Source organism: Schistocerca americana, chromosome 8, assembly GCF_021461395.2.
Source record: "Schistocerca americana isolate TAMUIC-IGC-003095 chromosome 8, iqSchAmer2.1, whole genome shotgun sequence".
NCBI lineage: Eukaryota > Metazoa > Arthropoda > Insecta > Orthoptera > Acrididae > Schistocerca > Schistocerca americana.
The window spans coordinates 127,519,883-127,540,098 of NC_060126.1; the positions used below are offsets into that span (position 1 = coordinate 127,519,883).

Genomic DNA, 20,216 nt, shown 5'->3' on the forward strand with positions numbered 1-20,216 from the left:
CCTGAAAGGATCTGACTATAGCGTGGAGCAGCAAGTCTTCTCAAGCATGTTAGCCGGGAGTGTGCCAATTTTGGCCCCAAGGAGCACCTGTTCTGCACACTCCACAATACGGCCCGCAGGGCCAGCACTACTCAGACCTGTAGGCCGGGAAGAAGCTGGATTTAGTCCAGAGCAGCAAGCATTCCGCTCACCACACGAAACGCCATTCAGACTACAGCACAATAAGTAGGATGGTGAGTATATGATCCAGTCTGCTTGATATTTTGTACACACACTTGTTTATATTTTTTACCCCTATCGATACGGGTACATCTTGATAACATGTAACCTTTTCGTTCACAGTCTACGCATTCCTGCTGGACAGAAGAGTGACTATACTGGCCCAGAGCAGCAAGTGTTGTGCTGTCTAAACAAAACACCCTTCAGGACCAAGCACTGGTCTGGGCTGTTGGCCTGAAAGGATCTGACTATAGCGTGGAGCAGCAAGTCTTCTCAAGCATGTTAGCCGGGAGTGTGCCAATTTTGGCCCCAAGGAACACCTGTTCTGCACACTCCACAATACGGCCCGCAGGGCCAGCACTACTCAGACCTATAGGCCGGGAGAAGCTGGATTTAGTCCAGAGCAGCAAGCATTCCACTCACCACACGAAACGCCATTCAGACTAGAGCGCAATAAGTAGGATGGTGAGTATATGATCCAGTCCGCTTGATATTTTGTACACACACTTGTTTATATTTTTTACCCCTATCGATACGGGTACATCTTGATAACATGTAACCTTTTTGTTCACAGTCTACGCATTCCTGCTGGACAGAAGAGTGACTATACTGGCCCAGAGCAGCAAGTGTTGTGCTGTCTAAACAAAACACCCTTCAGGACCAAGCTCTGGTCTGGGCTGTTGGCCTGAAAGGATCTGACTATAGCGTGGAGCAGCAAGTCTTCTCAAGCATGTTAGCCGGGAGTGTGCCAATTTTGGCCCCAAGGAGCACCTGTTCTGCACACTCCACAATACGGCCCGCAGGGCCAGCACTACTCAGACCTGTAGGCCGGGAAGAAGCTGGATTTAGTCCAGAGCAGCAAGCATTCCGCTCACCACACGAAACGCCATTCAGACTAGAGCACAATAAGTAGGATGGTGAGTATATGATCCAGTCTGCTTGATATTTTGTACACACACTTGTTTATATTTTTTACCCCTATCGATACGGGTACATCTTGATAACATGTAACCTTTTCGTTCACAGTCTACGCATTCCTGCTGGACAGAAGAGTGACTATACTGGCCCAGAGCAGCAAGTGTTGTGCTGTCTAAACAAAACACCCTTCAGGACCAAGCACTGGTCTGGGCTGTTGGCCTGAAAGGATCTGACTATAGCGTGGAGCAGCAAGTCTTCTCAAGCATGTTAGCCGGGAGTGTGCCAATTTTGGCCCCAAGGAACACCTGTTCTGCACACTCCACAATACGGCCCGCAGGGCCAGCACTACTCAGACCTATAGGCCGGGAGAAGCTGGATTTAGTCCAGAGCAGCAAGCATTCCGCTCACCACACGAAACGCCATTCAGACTAGAGCGCAATAAGTAGGATGGTGAGTATATGATCCAGTCCGCTTGATATTTTGTACACACACTTGTTTATATTTTTTACCCCTATCGATATGGGTACATCTTGATAACATGTAACCTTTTTGTTCACAGTCTACGCATTCCTGCTGGACAGAAGAGTGACTATACTGGCCCAGAGCAGCAAGTGTTGTGCTGTCTAAACAAAACACCCTTCAGGACCAAGCACTGGTCTGGGCTGTTGGCCTGAAAGGATCTGACTATAGCGTGGAGCAGCAAGTCTTCTCAAGCATGTTAGCCGGGAGTGTGCCAATTTTGGCCCCAAGGAACACCTGTTCTGCACACTCCACAATACGGCCCGCAGGGCCAGCACTACTCAGACCTATAGGCCGGGAGAAGCTGGATTTAGTCCAGAGCAGCAAGCATTCCGCTCACCACACGAAACGCCATTCAGACTAGAGCGCAATAAGTAGGATGGTGAGTATATGATCCAGTCCGCTTGATATTTTGTACACACACTTGTTTATATTTTTTACCCCTATCGATATGGGTACATCTTGATAACATGTAACCTTTTTGTTCACAGTCTACGCATTCCTGCTGGACAGAAGAGTGACTATACTGGCCCAGAGCAGCAAGTGTTGTGCTGTCTAAACAAAACACCCTTCAGGACCAAGCACTGGTCTGGGCTGTTGGCCTGAAAGGATCTGACTGTAGCGTGGAGCAGCAAGTCTTCTCAAGCATGTTAGCCGGGAGTGTGCCAATTTTGGTCCCAAGGAACACCTGTTCTGCACACTCCACAATACGGCCCGCAGGGCCAGCACTACTCAGACCTATAGGCCGGGAAGAAGCTGGATTTAGTCCAGAGCAGCAAGCATTCCGCTCACCACACGAAACGCCATTCAGACTAGAGCGCAATAAGTAGGATGGTGAGTATATGATCCAGTCCGCTTGATATTTTGTACACACACTTGTTTATATTTTTTACCCCTATCGATATGGGTACATCTTGATAACATGTAACCTTTTTGTTCACAGTCTACGCATTCCTGCTGGACAGAAGAGTGACTATACTGGCCCAGAGCAGCAAGTGTTGTGCTGTCTAAACAAAACACCCTTCAGGACCAAGCACTGGTCTGGGCTGTTGGCTTGAAAGGATCTGACTGTAGCGTGGAGCAGCAAGTCTTCTCAAGCATGTTAGCCGGGAGTGTGCCAATTTTGGCCCCAAGGAACACCTGTTCTGCACACTCCACAATACGGTCCGCAGGGCCAGCACTACTCAGACCTATAGGCCGGGAAGAAGCTGGATTTAGTCCAGAGCAGCAAGCATTCCGCTCACCACACGAAACGCCATTCAGACTACAGCACAATAAGTAGGATGGTGAGTATATGATCCAGTCTGCTTGATATTTTGTACACACACTTGTTTATATTTTTTACCCCTATCGATATGGGTACATCTTGATAACATGTAACCTTTTTGTTCACAGTCTACGCATTCCTGCTGGACAGAAGAGTGACTATTCTGGCCCAGAGCAGCAAGTGTTGTGCTGTCTAAACAAAACACCCTTCAGGACCAAGCACTGGTCTGGGCTGTTGGCCTGAAAGGATCTGACTATAGCGTGGAGCAGCAAGTCTTCTCAAGCATGTTAGCCGGGAGTGTGCCAATTTTGGCCCCAAGGAACACCTGTTCTGCACACTCCACAATACGGTCCGCAGGGCCAGCACTACTCAGACCTGTAGGCCGGCAAGAAGCTGGATTTAGTCCAGAGCAGCAAGCATTCCGCTCACCACACGAAACGCCATTCAGACTAGAGCACAATAAGTAGGATGGTGAGTATATGATCCAGTCTGCTTGATATTTTGTACACACACTTGTTTATATTTTTTACCCCTATCGATACGGGTACATCTTGATAACATGTAACCTTTTTGTTCACAGTCTACGCATTCCTGCTGGACAGAAGAGTGACTATACTGGCCCAGAGCAGACAGTGTTGTGCTGTCTAAACAAAACACCCTTCAGGACCAAGCACTGGTCTGGGCTGTTGGCCTGAAAGGATCTGACTATAGCGTGGAGCAGCAAGTCTTCTCAAGCATGTTAGCCGGGAGTGTGCCAATTTTGGCCCCAAGGAACACCTGTCCTGCACACTCCACAATACGGCCCGCAGGGCCAGCACTACTCAGACCTGTAGGCCGGGAGAAGCTGCATTTAGTCCAGAGCAGCAAGCATTCCGCTCACCACACGAAACGCCATTCAGACTAGAGCACAATAAGTAGGATGGTGAGTATATGATCCAGTCTGCTTGATATTTTGTACACACACTTGTTTATATTTTTTACCCCTATCGATACGGGTACATCTTGATAACATGTAACCTTTTTGTTCACAGTCTACGCATTCCTGCTGGACAGAAGAGTGACTATACTGGCCCAGAGCAGCAAGTGTTGTGCTGTCTAAACAAAACACCCTTCAGGACCAAGCACTGGTCTGGGCTGTTGGCCTGAAAGGATCTGACTATAGCGTGGAGCAGCAAGTCTTCTCAAGCATGTTAGCCGGGAGTGTGCCAATTTTGGCCCCAAGGAACACCTGTCCTGCACACTCCACAATACGGCCCGCAGGGCCAGCACTACTCAGACCTGTAGGCCGGGAGAAGCTGCATTTAGTCCAGAGCAGCAAGCATTCCGCTCACCACACGAAACGCCATTCAGACTAGAGCACAATAAGTAGGATGGTGAGTATATGATCCAGTCTGCTTGATATTTTGTACACACACTTGTTTATATTTTTTACCCCTATCGATACGGGTACATCTTGATAACATGTAACCTTTTCGTTCACAGTCTACGCATTCCTGCTGGACAGAAGAGTGACTATACTGGCCCAGAGCAGCAAGTGTTGTGCTGTCTAAACAAAACACCCTTCAGGACCAAGCACTGGTCTGGGCTGTTGGCCTGAAAGGATCTGACTATAGCGTGGAGCAGCAAGTCTTCTCAAGCATGTTAGCCGGGAGTGTGCCAATTTTGGTCCCAAGGAACACCTGTTCTGCACACTCCACAATACGGCCCGCAGGGCCAGCACTACTCAGACCTGTAGGCCGGGAAGAAGCTGGATTTAGTCCAGAGCAGCAAGCATTCCGCTCACCACACGAAACGCCATTCAGACTAGAGCGCAATAAGTAGGATGGTGAGTATATGATCCAGTCCGCTTGATATTTTGTACACACACTTGTTTATATTTTTTACCCCTATCGATATGGGTACATCTTGATAACATGTAACCTTTTTGTTCACAGTCTACGCATTCCTGCTGGACAGAAGAGTGACTATACTGGCCCAGAGCAGCAAGTGTTGTGCTGTCTAAACAAAACACCCTTCAGGACCAAGCACTGGTCTGGGCTGTTGGCCTGAAAGGATCTGGCTGTAGCGTGGAGCAGCAAGTCTTCTCAAGCATGTTAGCCGGGAGTGTGCCAATTTTGGCCCCAAGGAACACCTGAGCCGGCCGAAGTGTCCGTGCGGTTAAAGGCGCTGCAGTCTGGAACCGCAAGACCGCTACGGTCGCAGGTTCGAATCCTGCCTCGGGCATGGATGTTTGTGATGTCTTTAGGTTAGTTAGGTTTAACTAGTTCTAAGTTCTAGGGGACTAATGACCTCAGCAGTTGAGTCCCATAGTGCTCAGAGCCATTTGAACCATTTTGAACACCTGTTCTGCACACTCCACAATACGGTCCGCAGGGCTAGCACTACTCAGACCTATACGCCGGGAAGAAGCTGGATTTAGTCCAGAGCAGCAAGCAATTCGCTCACCACACGAAACGCCATTCAGACTAGAGCACAATAAGTAGGATGGTGAGTATATGATCCAGTCTGCTTGATATTTTGTACACACACTTGTTTATATTTTTTACCCCTATCGATATGGGTACATCTTGATAACATGTAACCTTTTTGTTCACAGTCTACGCATTCCTGCTGGACAGAAGAGTGACTATTCTGGCCCAGAGCAGCAAGTGTTGTGCTGTCTAAACAAAACACCCTTCAGGACCAAGCACTGGTCTGGGCTGTTGGCCTGAAAGGATCTGACTATAGCGTGGAGCAGCAAGTCTTCTCAAGCATGTTAGCCGGGAGTGTGCCAATTTTGGCCCCAAGGAACACCTGTTCTGCACACTCCACAATACGGTCCGCAGGGCCAGCACTACTCAGACCTATAGGCCGGGAAGAAGCTGGATTTAGTCCAGAGCAGCAACCATTCCGCTCACCACACGAAACACCATTCAGACTAGAGCACAATAAGTAGGATGGGGAGTATATGATCCAGTCTGCTTGATATTTTGTACACACACTTGTTTATATTTTTTACCCCTATCGATATGGGTACATCTTGATAACATGTAACCTTTTTGTTCACAGTCTACGCATTCCTGCTGGACAGAAGAGTGACTATACTGGCCCAGAGCAGCAAGTGTTGTGCTGTCTAAACAAAACACCCTTCAGGACCAAGCACTGGTCTGGGCTGTTGGCCTGAAAGGATCTGACTATAGCGTGGAGCAGCAATAGTTCTGCTCGCCATGCAAAACGGCCTTCGAAATTGATCAAAGGAGCTTAAATGGTGAGTATACAATCCAGTGTCCTGTGATAATGTCTTCTTACACTGGTTTATATTTTTCACATTGATCAACTGGGGTTTATTTTATTGAAACATAGTTTTGTTGTTCACAGTTACTCAGGCCTGTTTGCTGGCAGTGTGCTGATTTTGGCCCAAAGCAGAAATTGTTCTGAACACTTGACAAAACGGCATTCAGAGCCAACCACTACTCAGATCTATTGTCCGTGAAGAAGCTGATTTCAGCCCACAGCAGGAAGCATTCTGGTCACCAGGCAAGATTGTGTTCAGACTCGACAACAGGAAGTAGGATGGTGAGTACATGATCCAGTCTGCTTGATATTTTGTTCACACACTTGTTTATATTTTTTACCTCTAACTACGTGGGTACATTTTGATAAAAAGTAACCGTTTTTGTTCACAGTCTACTCAAGCCTGCTGGCTGGAGGGCGACTATATTGGTCCAGGGCAGCAGGTATTCTGCTCGCTAACAAAACAGCCTTCATGGCCAAGTACTACTCAGGCCTGGTGACTAGAAAGGAGCTGAATTTGGCGCAGAGTAGCAACCATTCTGCTCACTAGATAAAACAGTCTTCAAACTCGAGCGCAAGAGATGGGACTGTGAGTACATGTTTCAGTCCGTTGTGATACTGTGATCTTATATTCTTCTGCAATTTTACCACGATCTATAAATATACACTTTTATGAAATGTAACCAGTTTCTTCACTGTCTAATCAGGCCTACTTGGCGGCGAGGAGCATTTTGGTCCAGAACAGCAACTACCCTTCTAGCTAGACAAATTGGCCTTCGGTGTCTACTACTACTCAGAAATGTTGGCCGGGAAGGAGCTAATTTTACCTTGCAGAAATCAGCATTCCGCGCACCATGCAGAACGGCCTTCAGCCTCGAGAACAAGGAGAATGGTGAGTATATGTTCCAATCTACTACGATTTTGCGATCTTACACTTGGTGATTTATTTACCTTCATCGACAACAGTGCAGTTTGATGAAACTTAATGCTTTCATTCACAGTGTACTTAGACGTGTTGGGTGGGAAAGACTGTTTGTTGACTCCAGAGCACACACAGATTAGTGTCAACAACTTCCCAACTACGTTGGACTATTCTTATTTCCTCCCATATCACCATTCTACATTTCTAACACTAACATGCGATCACACATCTTAGTAAGCACCTGTAGACCATTCCGTTTTTTGTTTCTCATTGCTTAACTTTTCAGTTCGGGCTAAACCTACAGAGTTGCTCATTCACAAATTTGGTCCGTTTTTCACCACAGTTAGCGATGTTACAGATAGAAATACTTCATTACAACCTTTTCTCTCTCAGATTGTCACTTTGTGAAAGCCACACTAATAGACACAAACCGTTATTTACCGGTAACTTCCGACTGTTGTTTGTGTTAGCTACCTGTGTTCTACTGATCAACAACATTCATTGAAATTTCAACTTAAACTGTAACAAAGTTGACCTTCTCTCGGTTATTTTGTGAACATAGTTTATCAATTTGATGTTAATACAAATAAATACATTGGACTGCACTGAGAGAAAGAACCAAGGCAATACACAGCACGGTAACGTATTTCGGAACAACTTGCATGTGACGGTAACCGACGATCTAACAGGAGTGCAGGATTTCATTGTCGTAGAACTACGTTGAGTGACTGCGAGCCTTAAGTTGGGAGAGAAACTTATGTGGATACAAAACAATCCCATTGTGTCATATTTATTTACTCGTAGATAACCTTAAAATCCCTTTGATGTTGTGCCATGTAGCTCTTAGGAAAGTTTTGGACTCTGCCTTCACACGATTTCTTCAGAACAAAAATCACACCAACAACCTAGACTCAACCACACGGCCATCTTCGACATCTTGTTACAACAATGAGCCAGTATACCAATGAAGCCCTCAACCCACTGACCGACAGTTGGTTGAGTCATGATGTATGACCTCCCATATGCTTTGTTCACTTAAACTACCTCCATCTAAGTCTGTAGATATTGCCACCAGGAAAAATAAATATTGAAACGGCAACTAAAAAGATTGCCTATGTGATTGAATCTATTTAGTCTTATTTAATATGAAATGGGCAAATAGAAAGCATATGATGTAACCATGGCGGATTATAGTCCGAAGTAGGTCCGACATCAGCCAGGTCCCAAGGCGCTTTCTTCCATTCAATGGCCTGTCTGTCTTACTTAGTACTTTTGAGGCTGCTGTGACATCAGGCAAGCCACTTTATCAATTATTTGTCTATCAAAACTGCAGTGTCCCATATTGGTTTCTCCAGTGGATACTCTTTAGCAGCACTCTCTGAAAAATTTTCACTTCATTTTTATTGTCTTAAAATGCGTTTTTCGGAAGTAGTATTTTTTTTCCTTTATCGTCCATTCCTTGGACTCGTCCGTTCGCTGATTTCCAAGGGATATCTGCCCTCAAAAATTCAGTCTTACGAATTGTTTGTGCCTTAGCGAAACCTTGTGTCAGCTCTCCGAAACTTTCTGCAACTATGCTCTCCTGCCTGCCCTAATGACATGGTGCCCTTGTCCCCCCTTCCCCCTCCCTTTCCTCCCTATGCAACAATGGTACCTTCTTCCTTTCAGGTGGTCCTACAAATTCTAATTTCAGTGCTTAGTTGAAATTGATATATCTTGAGATCTAACACTCAAATCACAAAGCATGTTTTCACAAGGCCCTCTCTAATCAAATTGTATGTACATCATCCTGTGATTGCATATACTAATCACTCTCCTTCATTATTTTAATTTATCTACAGATTAGCTATGAGTGTGCTGAGCATGCAAGAATCTACCTCTGCCATGTCTCAACCTTCTCATATTGTTTTTGAAACATTCATGAGCACTGAATATCGGTACATGATAAACTTCACTTTCCTTTATTTCTACGACATGTAGGTATATTTCATTTTCTCACATTTTCTCCTGCCCCCAACTGGTCACAGCATTCAATTCTGGCCTTTTCATGTCCTTTGCAAGTCTTACCAGTTTTTAGAACTCCCCCCCACCCCCACCCCCAACTTTTAACACTATATATTTTAAAGAAAACATGCACTGATAGTTACATCATTTTATTTGTCATGAGGATACATATATAAAATTTTTAAGTTAATTCTAATACAACAAATTTCAGTAAGAGTATATCTTTATGCTATGTATGTAGTGTTATCACAGTTACTTTGTCGTACCACTTAACACTTCACATCTAACTTCACCACACAGTTTCACATGCTAGTGCTGGTGTGTTAACCTATAAGATATGAGGTAAGTGATTATGATCCTCCACCTTGAAATCTAACCTTAGGCATGGGACAAAAGAGAGTATTGCTGTCCACCATGTCTCCCATGACACCTTCTTCCTCATCAACACCATGGTCCACTCCAATCCCTACTCCAGAGCCATCTTTCTCTAATGTGAGATAAGTTCATAAATCTCAGAATATAAGCCTCACAATGACACCTGAAGGCCACCATTTTCCACACCATGTAACAAAGATTGTAATCTAACTACACACAGATTAATTTGTTACACTACTTTTTCCAAATATTTTCAGAATAATTTTAGTCATGACTTCAGTGATGGAAGCTTACCATTATTACTCATAATGATTTACTCTGTCCAAGGAATACCACTCATGACTCCATAGACTTTTCCCTGTCCATTATTGTACTTTTTTGGTTTTCGTACACTGAAAATCATACTTTCTTGATTGCATTTGCTACATTTACTAAATCATTGTACCTTTTTATATTTATACTTCTAAGTCCACCTTTTCTGGTGCTCCACACTGCCCAGTCTCTTATTTCCTTAGCCAATTACATAAAATATACAGATCACACACCTGTTTGTGACACAAATCACTAATCTTCTTAACATCAGATTCTTGCCCTCGTGTATATTACACATTCCGCACTGTTACCTTAGTTCCAAGTTACAGTTCTATTATATTTATTCCTCTTGTAACCTATTTAACTTAAAACATAAAGACACTTTTCATACTTGTATATCACAGAGCGTTACTTCCAATATCATGGTTTACCCAGAATTTTGTCTTGTTTTCACTTCATGTCCCCCTTGTTATTTTCTCTGTATTTCAAAACTCTATTCACACTGTTCTACTTTCAGGATTTTACGTTTATCATGATATCTTCATGACATCCTGTATCCAACCATTGACTTACTTCACATATTCTCTTGCATTTCAGTAACTTCCTCACTTCTCAGTTGTCTATATGTACATACTGAAGACTATCAGCAATAGATTAAACAAAAGGGGAAGAGAATAGAACAAGGAAAGAATGCATTGTTCTACCCAGCTCAAGTACGCACAGTCGCCTCGCTGTGAAGTTTCCCATAGAGCAGCAACCCTCATACCCTTTTTAATGTGCCTCATCTACCATCCCTTCGTCAACTTTCCACGCATCTGTTTCTGGTCCTCCTTCCAGAGGATAACTCTTAAGTCCTTTTTCTGCTTCCCTTTGAACTCTAAAACGATATAAACTTATATTTCATACTTCTTTTTCGTTAGAACCTTTGGTCTTACTTGGAAGTTCAAAATTTCCCAGAAATGGCTCCTTTTGCTACAAAAATTGTGTTACTACTGCCTTTTCCTAACTAGACTCTGCGTGAACAGGCACCATGAAGTTCTAGCGGTACCGACTGGGCGCCATGTCATCCTCAGCCCACAGGCGTCACTGAATGCGGATGTGGAGGGGCATGTGGTCAGCACATCACACCACTGACCGTTAGTCAGTTTACATGACTGGAGCTGCCACTTCTCCAACAAGTAGCTCCTCAGTTTACCTCACAAGGGCTGAGTACACCCCACTTACCAACAGTGCCGAATGGTCACCCATTCAAGTCATAGCCCTGTCTGACAGCGTTTAACTTCGCTGATCTGATGACTGCCTTTTACTGCATGCTGAGGTTTTGTTAGAAAACGAATATTTGCATACTTGGAAATACACATGGTTTATTAGGTACTGGTTCAACACAAAGCACATACAACAACAACAACAACATACAGAGAAACCACACACAGGTGCGTATTACCAACCACTGAACATGAAATACTGACTTTAGTTATTTAGCTATTAAAGAACACCAAAGATGTGAAACATATTAACGCTCTTCCTTATTTAATAACTTGCGAAGTCTAGTCTTATTACATAAATACTGATATCTAATGTAAAACAGTGGCTTTTTTAGTATATCAGCAAGTTGTTATACAGTGTCTACTTTTGCAACTGTGATTTCATAAGCGTCGACTAGTTCACGGACAAAGAAATGCCTTATATGAATATGCTTCATTCTTCAGTGAAACTCAGGATTCTGGGCAAGCCAGATAGCAGTTTTGTTGTCAGCCTGCAGAACTGGTGTTGCCTCCAATTGGTCCATTTCTGTCAGAAGCTTCCTGATCCAGACAATTTCCCAACCAGCTTCACTGGCAGTCACAACCTCAGCTTCAGTTGTGGCTATGGCAACAGAAGATTGCCTTTGACTAATCCAGGAAATAGGTGCCCCAAAGTACAGACAAAGGACACCATATGTTGAGAGCCCAGAGCCAAGATCACCTCCAATGTGGTCAGCACCACTAGAACACTCTAAAACTGCTTCTTAGAATTGTTTTTATATAAAAGTCCATAATTTGTTGTGTTTCTCAAGTATCGTAAGATTCGTTTAGCTTTCACTACATCACAATCTGTTGATTTCATGATACAACACTGGCAGCATATGCAATGTCAGGACATCTCCCACACATCAGAAACATCAGTGCTCCAACAGCTTGGCTGTATGGAAATTCAGAGTTACGAGGACTTTCTTCTGTATCATTGTCAATTATAATGGGTGTAGTTACAGCCTTGCAGTTCTTCATGTTGAAACGCTCTGGTATTTTCCTGTGTAATGAGTCTGACTTACACATACAGTTCCACATTCTTGTTGGTCAATTTCCAGACCTAAGAATAATGATGCAGGCACTGAAGTAATTTTAAACTCTTCTCTTAAATCACTGACAATGTCTTCAAGTTCCTGTTCACTGTGAGCTGCAATCAGACTGTCATCAACATAAAGCACAAGGAATATTTTCTTACAGCCTTACTGTCTCACGAAAAGACAAGGATCAGCTTCACTCCTCAGAAAGCCCAATTTAGTGAGATGATTACTGAACTTCTCATTCCAGCAATGCGGAGCCTGTTTCAGTCCATATAGACTTTTCTTCAAGTGACATGCTCTCCCAGACCCATCATCACATCCTTGAGGTTGTTGCATATAAATGGCTTCTTTTAAATCATAATAAAGAAAAGCAGTTGAAACATCAATTTGTAAAAGTTTCATGCTCTCACTTGCAGCAACACTTAGTAGTGCTCGAATGGTAGACACTCTAGCCACAGTACTGAAAGTCTGGCCATAGTCAACTCCTTTCTGCTGCGAATTACCCTTAATCACCAATCTTGCCTTGAATTTATTGACTGAGCCATCAGCATTTGTTTTGACTTTATACACCCATCTATTAGGAATGGACCTCTTTGCATATGGTAGGTCAACCACAACCCACGTTCTATTTTCTTGAAGAGCTTTTATTTCAGAATCCATAGCTTCCTTCTAGAAATCGTGATGAACAGACTTCATGGCATCGCTGTCTGTTTCTGGTTCTTGGAAAGATAGTGAGAGGTACATTACATAATCATTAAATTTTTGTGGAGGTCTGAGGGTTAACCAATCACGCAGACATGGTAAAGCTTCTCCACTTGTGGCTTCCTGATCTTCCTCCTGAGGGTCTTCATCTACATCCGAGGAACTGCCATCCTCTTCACTTTCACTATCAATACCATTGGTCTTCAGTCTGAGGTGCTGGATCCTGATGATTGAAAACATTCACTGGAAGAGTTGAACTTTTCTCATTCTTCAGTAGCCTCTCCTCAAAGATGACATCTCATGACCTAATGAGTTTGCACACCTCTCCACAATAAATTATGTAACCCTCATTGTGATCATATCCAATGAAGACACCTTTCAGTGCTTTTCGGTCCATGTTCCTCCTCTGTTGTTTTGGAATATGAGCATAGCAGGTGGAGCCTATCACCTGCGGATGTTTCACTCTTGGCTTCTTTCCATACCACAATTCATATGGAGCCGTTACTACAATACTGGAAGGCCCTGTTCAGATAGAATGTAGGTTGTGGTGTTCACCATCTCTGCCCAAAGTTCCTGTGGAATGTTTGAATGTGCATGCATTATGGCTCTGGCAGTTTCCACAACTGTGCAGTTCTCTCTTTCACTGCACCCATTTTGTTCTGGAGTGTAAGGCATTGTGAGGCGTTGAATTACACCCTCTTTGTGAAGAATCTCTTTTGCTTGTTTGTTGTCAAATTCTTTCCCATGACCACTCAGAAGTTCCTTGGTGGTATGCCCAGGAGCTTTTGCTTCAGCTATGAACTGCCTAAACTTTTCTGCAACTCCAGACTTTTCTTGTATGAAATGTGTTGCCCTAAACTTTGTATAATCATCTTCGAAAAGAATAAAATACCGGTGCCCTGACACAGAAGGTACTTGAAACGGAACACATACATCAGCGTGAATAAGTTCACCTGGTTCTGCTGTCCTCTTTCTGTTGCCAAATGGTAAACGATGAGCCTTGCCATAAATACAGCCTTCACAAAGTTCACTGTCCATTTCCACCTCAATATTTAATTCGCTACAAAGTACAGACTTCACATCGCGCTTGTATAGTTTCCGAATCTTTCGTGATAAAGCTGCAGCGTATTGTCTCTGCTAGTGGTGTTAACTTCGCTGAGGGAGCTAGGTTTCACATTTCTTACAGCAAGTTTAAAAAGGCCTACAAAGCGATCACTGTCACCTACCAATCTAGTGACATTATCAATCTTAAGATGACAAATTTCTGCGCTTGATGTGAATATACTTTCTGGACGTTTATCCTGTGCTGCAAGAACAGAGAATAAATTCTTGTGAATCTGAGGTACATACCATACATCTGTTAAGGTAATTCTGTTCCAGTTTCCTCCAACTGCTGCTTCATTGTGTATTGAACCTTTTCCAATAGCTTCAATAATGTCACCATTAGCTATAGTAACTGAGAGTTTTGTTAGAAAAGGCTGAAATGTTTTGAAACAATTCCTATCATATGTAATATGACTTGTTGCACCATTGTCTATATACCAGTCCTCATTTCTACATTCAGAGTTCATCACAGAAGATGTCACAGAAAGAAGTAGCATATTTGTATCAGTGGTAGCTGGTTTTGGAGATTTGCCATCCACTGCCAGCTTTCAGCACACTTTAATTATATGGTTGGGCTTGTTGGAGTAATTACATATTAATTTCTTTTTCTCCATTGGATTTACTTGCTGAAATGACAGACTTAATGAGTCTGTAGTGAGGGCTTCTTGTTTACTAAAATCATCTTCCTTTGTCCTCAGAGCTTTCTCATATGCACACAATTGATTTGTTAAATTATCAATTGTTATGTCATCTCTAGACGTTCCGGTTAGCGTCCAACTAGATTTAAACGATAAATAGTCTCCTGGTAGAGTACCTAATATTTTACAAATAAAAAACAAATCAGGCATTCTTGAATTATTTACGATATCTTTAGTAATTTCCTGTTTCATTTCACTTCACAAATTTTTCAGTTTGGAAGTATGTGTCGGCAATATCGTCTTCAGGAGCCTTTTTGTAACTAAAGAACTGCAGACAAAGGTTGTAAACTTTGTCTTCAGAGACACCATCAAATATTTTGTGTAATTCTGTCCACACTTCACTCGCAGTATGTAGGCGCATTATTTTCTGCAAAGTTTTTTCCGACATATTTGCAGTCAAAACAGGAATTCCTCGTAGACAAATACTTACTATGTATTTGCAAGTGTTGCAATTTGTTTTGCCTTCCGCAACTCCGATGTTGATAATTCTTGTTGAATCCTTCGATGGTTGCGTGGAATTAACAACTTCAAAAACGTCTTCTTGTAGATAACTTTAAAAACCTTTTGCACAGAGCTACGTCATTATTTTCGTACAAGTGTCCTTTTAACACGCACCTGGGCCCATAACCCGCTGGGATTTTGTTAGAAAACGAATATTTGCGTATTTGGAAATACAGATGGTTTATTAGGTACCGGTTCAACACAAAGCACGTACAACATAAACAACAACTATACACATACAGAAAAACCACACGCAGGTGCGTATTACTACTGCTACTGAACATAAAATACCGTCTTTCGTTATTTAGTTGTTAAAGAGCGCCAAATACGTTAACACTGTACGTACATTATTATAAAACACCACTCGACAATTGCATCTCAACAACTCATATTTAAAAAATCGATACTTGTGATCATGTTAACACTGAGTTTCTGAATTCTCTAACTTGTGTAATTCTGTGACCACAACTTTGAAATGCAAGAGTAGTTTGATTTCATGTTGGACTGTTTTTGGACACCATTCCTGTAGCAACAAAAATTTGACGTTGCAGATCAGCAGTAGTACTGTGTCCATTTTGCTGGGTGAAGACACTGAAATGTGTGAACAGCAGTCAACCAATACCTCACTTTCTAAGCCACCTACTGCTCCTTTTGCAATCGGATTGACATCAGCTGAAACGGGCATCAGCTCTCTTCCACAAAACAACTCCTTTATTTTGGCTTTTTTTTTTACCAAACTCGGTCACAGGCATCCAATTTCTGTTTTTGCTCTTCCTATGCACCAATCAGCCTGGGAGTCTAAAACACACTGCATGAGTGCTGTCCAACCTTGATGGCAGTTCATATTTGGAATCTCCATCAAATACGAATTTATAAATCATATTAGTTTCGTCCAGAGGCACTCTTGAGTTTTATAATGAACAAGCTTGTTTGATTTCTCTCGCTTGCAGTCCAGAAGTGCTTGCTTCTTTGCAGTCTTCTATATACTGTTCTGGAGCAAGAAGTCCCCACACTTCCTACATCAACGAATTTTTATTTCTTATTGTTCCTGTTCCAGTCAGTTGCTTTTTATCAAAGTGTCACACTATCCCAATAGTACCAACAGCGTTTAATTCGTCAGATATGTCATAATAATAACTGTTGTTGCGTCAGGTGACTCTTCACACACACTCAGTGGTGCAGGAATGTCTCCCCCACTCATTAGTGTCTCCATTCTTACAAAGTTCAATAGAACTTCCCATCAGCTGCCCAACCAAGCTATTCAGCAATATTGTTCCCCCACTGAGTGCACCTCCTCGCCACCAAGGTCACCTGTGGCAGCTGCTATGCACACTTAATTTATGTTCCTCACTATTACTTGCCAGTTTTCTACTTAAAACTGGTCATCAGAATGATTGCTATTCTGTTGCCTGTTGTGCACATCATCATAAGTGGCACCAGTCTTCCACCTTCCTGCAGCTGCTGTGTTATATTTTGCACCATTATGTTACGGCCATGAGAATATTAGACTCTTTTGAGAGAACGTTCATAATTCTCGTAATTGTCATGGAGTGGTGCTACAAGTTCTCACCAAACACAGAATGGTAACAAAAGTCTTATACCCACAGCAACAACTGCACAGCCACCTCCTCATCAGTACTTACAGAATGCCTCCATTGTTCCCTGACCAGATTGGTACTAGTCTTCGGTCCAGAAATCTATGAGCAGTTCTTGCTGAATTGCTGTAGACCAATATTCTTTCAAAAATTGGACCTTGAGAACTTGTAAATGATTACAGTACTTAGTTACATCATTCACCTGTCTAAAGACATCATCTTTGAATTGCTCTGCTGTAAAAGAAACAGACAGCAAATGAGTTGTAGAAAAGGTAGTAAGAGCAACTTGACTTTCCGCGAGTTGTATCCAAGGCTATATCCTCAAAGTCCTATGTGGATGGGCTTAACAGCAGCTGGTTCCATGGCTAAATAAAAATGAGGACAGCAACCAGGCAACAGTCGGTTACTGCTTCACAGTGGGCTAATAGCAACTTGTCCAGAAACACATGGAAGTATGACTTCTTGACGTGGCTGGAAGTACGAGAAGATTGTACTGAAAGATGTTGGGCGATTAGCCAGTTTCATCCATAGCTAGTTTCACATCCCTGGATGTCATGGTGCAACTTAATGGTATAAACAGTAACAAACTTTATGAGCACATTGAAACAAACAAAAATTAACAAAATATAGGCACTAGTAACTTCACTAGGCAAAAATTTGTCGAAGTATCATTGACCACAAAGCCACATGACAAGATTAAAATGTGAGGATGTCCCTAATATAACTATAAAACCTAGAAACTGTAGCTTATACGTTTGAAATCCGTGGTAACAGCTAAAGAGGCGAAACTTCTGAAATATAATAATTGTTTCCAGTTTAATATTTGTTTCAAGCTTGGAAACTGACTCCTTTTGATGAACTGTTCCTTGTAATATGCACTTCCCTCTACTCTTTATGTGTAAGGTCTATGTGTTTTGGCATACAACTTGAAATTTGACATTTCTCTCGTGTGGCATAGACACCAGCACTTAAATCAGCGTCTTTGTTGTCCACAGGTGTGCTCGGTTGTCTTGGACAGGCCTAATGTCCCCTGTGACAGGTCAGCCAGCAGCGACAAAGTCATTATTATCGGGGTGCACACCCACCTTCCAGGCAACGGGGACAGCTCAACACCGACGATGTTTTCTTTTTCTATTGTGGTGGGCATCTGACTACTGTAAGCGAAGCCAACACACTAGCAGCACCATGTGCCGTCGTCATGGATGCTGACAAGACACCACCTATTGGCTGGAGACGCTGTGGTACTGCTGCTATCACAACAGAAGTGTTATGACATTGTGAGGCTAACATCAGTACAGTCAGAAATGTTTGCCTGGCGTTTAAAACTGATTTTTGTTTACAATAAACAAATTATTTGAGCAACATGAGAATACTCATTGAGTGTAACTATTGTTACCTTTATACTAGAGCGTTAGTTACACAACGGTACATGCATTGGCCTATTCACTTTCATTCAGCATCTTGTTCCATCAGAAATGTAACAGCATTGTTGAATGCATTCACTGCCAACGACTTAGCCTATCTGTAGCAATTGTATGTTATGCATCACCAACCTTGCAATTTCTTCATGGCACAACTCTCAATACAGATCAAGTTTCCAGAGCTTCATGTTTCCGAAGCCATCTTCAGAGTATAAGAGACCCAGATCAAGAGATAATGCCTGAGAAAAGAAACTTATAATAGAGAAGAGTTTATCTGTGGTTGTCACAGACACAGCTACAAACTAATAATCCTGACTTTTTTCCCATGGAAATCTTAACTCTTAAACATCCCTCATGACATACTCTGCCTGAGAAATGGGCACGCCAATTTAGTTACTGCACTGTGTTCATTCGTTTCGTCACATATATTTCACGTGGCAAGTCATAATAAAAAGGAAATAATTTCATGCTTGGCAGAGCGAGTGCACCAGCATACATCATTGGTTCAGGAAATGACGTGTTGCAGTCACCTGAGTGGACATTGGTCCCTATCAGCCGACTTCCATGATTGGTGGCCGGAGTCTGGTGTGACAAACTAAACTCTAGAGCACAGTGTTTTGAGCTGGACCACAGCCAACAGCTCTTTCACACAACATTTTTGGATCTTTTTCTATTACTGAAAGTCAGAAAGTGAAATACATTATTTTTACTCTTCCATTGCAACAAACTGATACTTTTAGCTTACAGGGGAATGTAAATTCATGTCAAGTATTGCGCATCACATAGTAAATATCGACTCCTGTACCAAAACACTATTTCTGGGAAGCTGTATCTTCCCCCATGTGGCGAGAGGTAGCCTAGTAATTGTTAATACATTCAGGAACATTGTCGAACATGATTGTTTTCGTGGTGCAGGTGTTAATGGTAGGCAAAGGCATAATGTTACTTGATCGAACTGACCTCCGCACCCCCTGTCATCGTTATTGCGACACTGTACTTGTTTCCCTCGTTTGTCTTTCCGGAGGTGCATTCGGCACTGGCTTCAGTTTCATTCGTATGTATTATTTCACAACTCAACATCCCTCTTCAAGACATTCTAATCGCACAGAGATGAACGAGGCATCGTTAGAAAATTTTTAATTGTTTCTCATACTGCATATCGAGTTTGCGCTAAAAACTTACTGTTTGTCGAAAATTTTGAACTATCATAGGGAAAAGGGCATCATGGATGCCCGGCATCATACCTGTATTTTGTGAAGCTAACCTCTTACTCACGAACAAGAGACTCACTTTTCATATTATCTTATTACAAATAACTCCTTATTAACTAGATAATTTGTATACAGCAGCGTCACTGATAATAACGGTGACCACTGCAGTAGTCATTATCTCTGCCCGTCGTACAGGTTGACTTTTCTCAACGAATATACGTTTCGAAACGACATAGAGTAAATACTTAATACGAAACAACAAAGGTATTGGTCATTGTCAACATAAATTGTGATTTACGTATTGCTGCTACGGATTAACGTGCTTACATGAAGTAATAAATGCAATCAAAGACCCAAAATACAGTTAGAATTTACTGAGGTCGTAGTGAATATCAGGTAAGAAGCGAATTGAAATTGCATTTGCTGTCGCTATAAGCAAGTCACAGGGACAAAAGTTTCAAAACGCAGGATCATATTTACCTTATCCATTCCTTACTTGCAGGCAGTTGTATGTAGCCATTTCAGGACTAACTAAATCAACTAACATTTTCGTATCCCTTAAGGAAAATCAAAAATAAAAAGTCCATGAAGCTCAAATTCTTATACGATGTATCGTTTACAATGAGGTATTCTAACGCTCTGGAAAGAATTTCGGTCAAATTTTCTTTGTGGAAATATATAGAAAAGGATGCGTCATAAAATGATGATTATTATTTCGCTTTTTTGGTTTATTTTTAAAGATTTTTTTCAGTTCACACAACTATCCTTATCCCAACTACATTCTTATCCCAAATACTGTCGTTATTTAAAACTATGAAAGCGCTAAAGTTTCGTACAAGGCCCTTGATG

At 42.3% G+C, this 20,216-nt stretch overlaps 2 long non-coding RNA genes across 3 annotated transcripts in view; one reads left to right on the forward strand and one right to left on the reverse strand.

The window, feature by feature from the left end:
• The window catches only part of LOC124546017, a 28,002-nt gene extending 8,089 nt beyond the window's left edge, over positions 1-19,913 (reverse strand). Inside the window, exons 1-2 of one of the 2 annotated variants that reach the window (XR_006967657.1) lie at positions 19,848-19,913; positions 18,289-18,395 (exon numbers count right to left, since the gene is read on the reverse strand). This is a non-coding gene — a long non-coding RNA (uncharacterized LOC124546017). Of the gene's footprint in view, positions 1-18,288; positions 18,396-19,400; positions 19,496-19,847 lie in introns of those variants that run through there. The other variant, XR_006967658.1, reaches the window with a different exon arrangement.
• LOC124546018 lies at positions 6,344-7,039 on the forward strand. The gene is made up of 3 exons (XR_006967659.1): positions 6,344-6,478; positions 6,589-6,785; positions 6,904-7,039. It is a non-coding gene; the product is annotated as an uncharacterized LOC124546018 (long non-coding RNA).
• Positions 19,914-20,216: the final 303 nt, after the last annotated feature.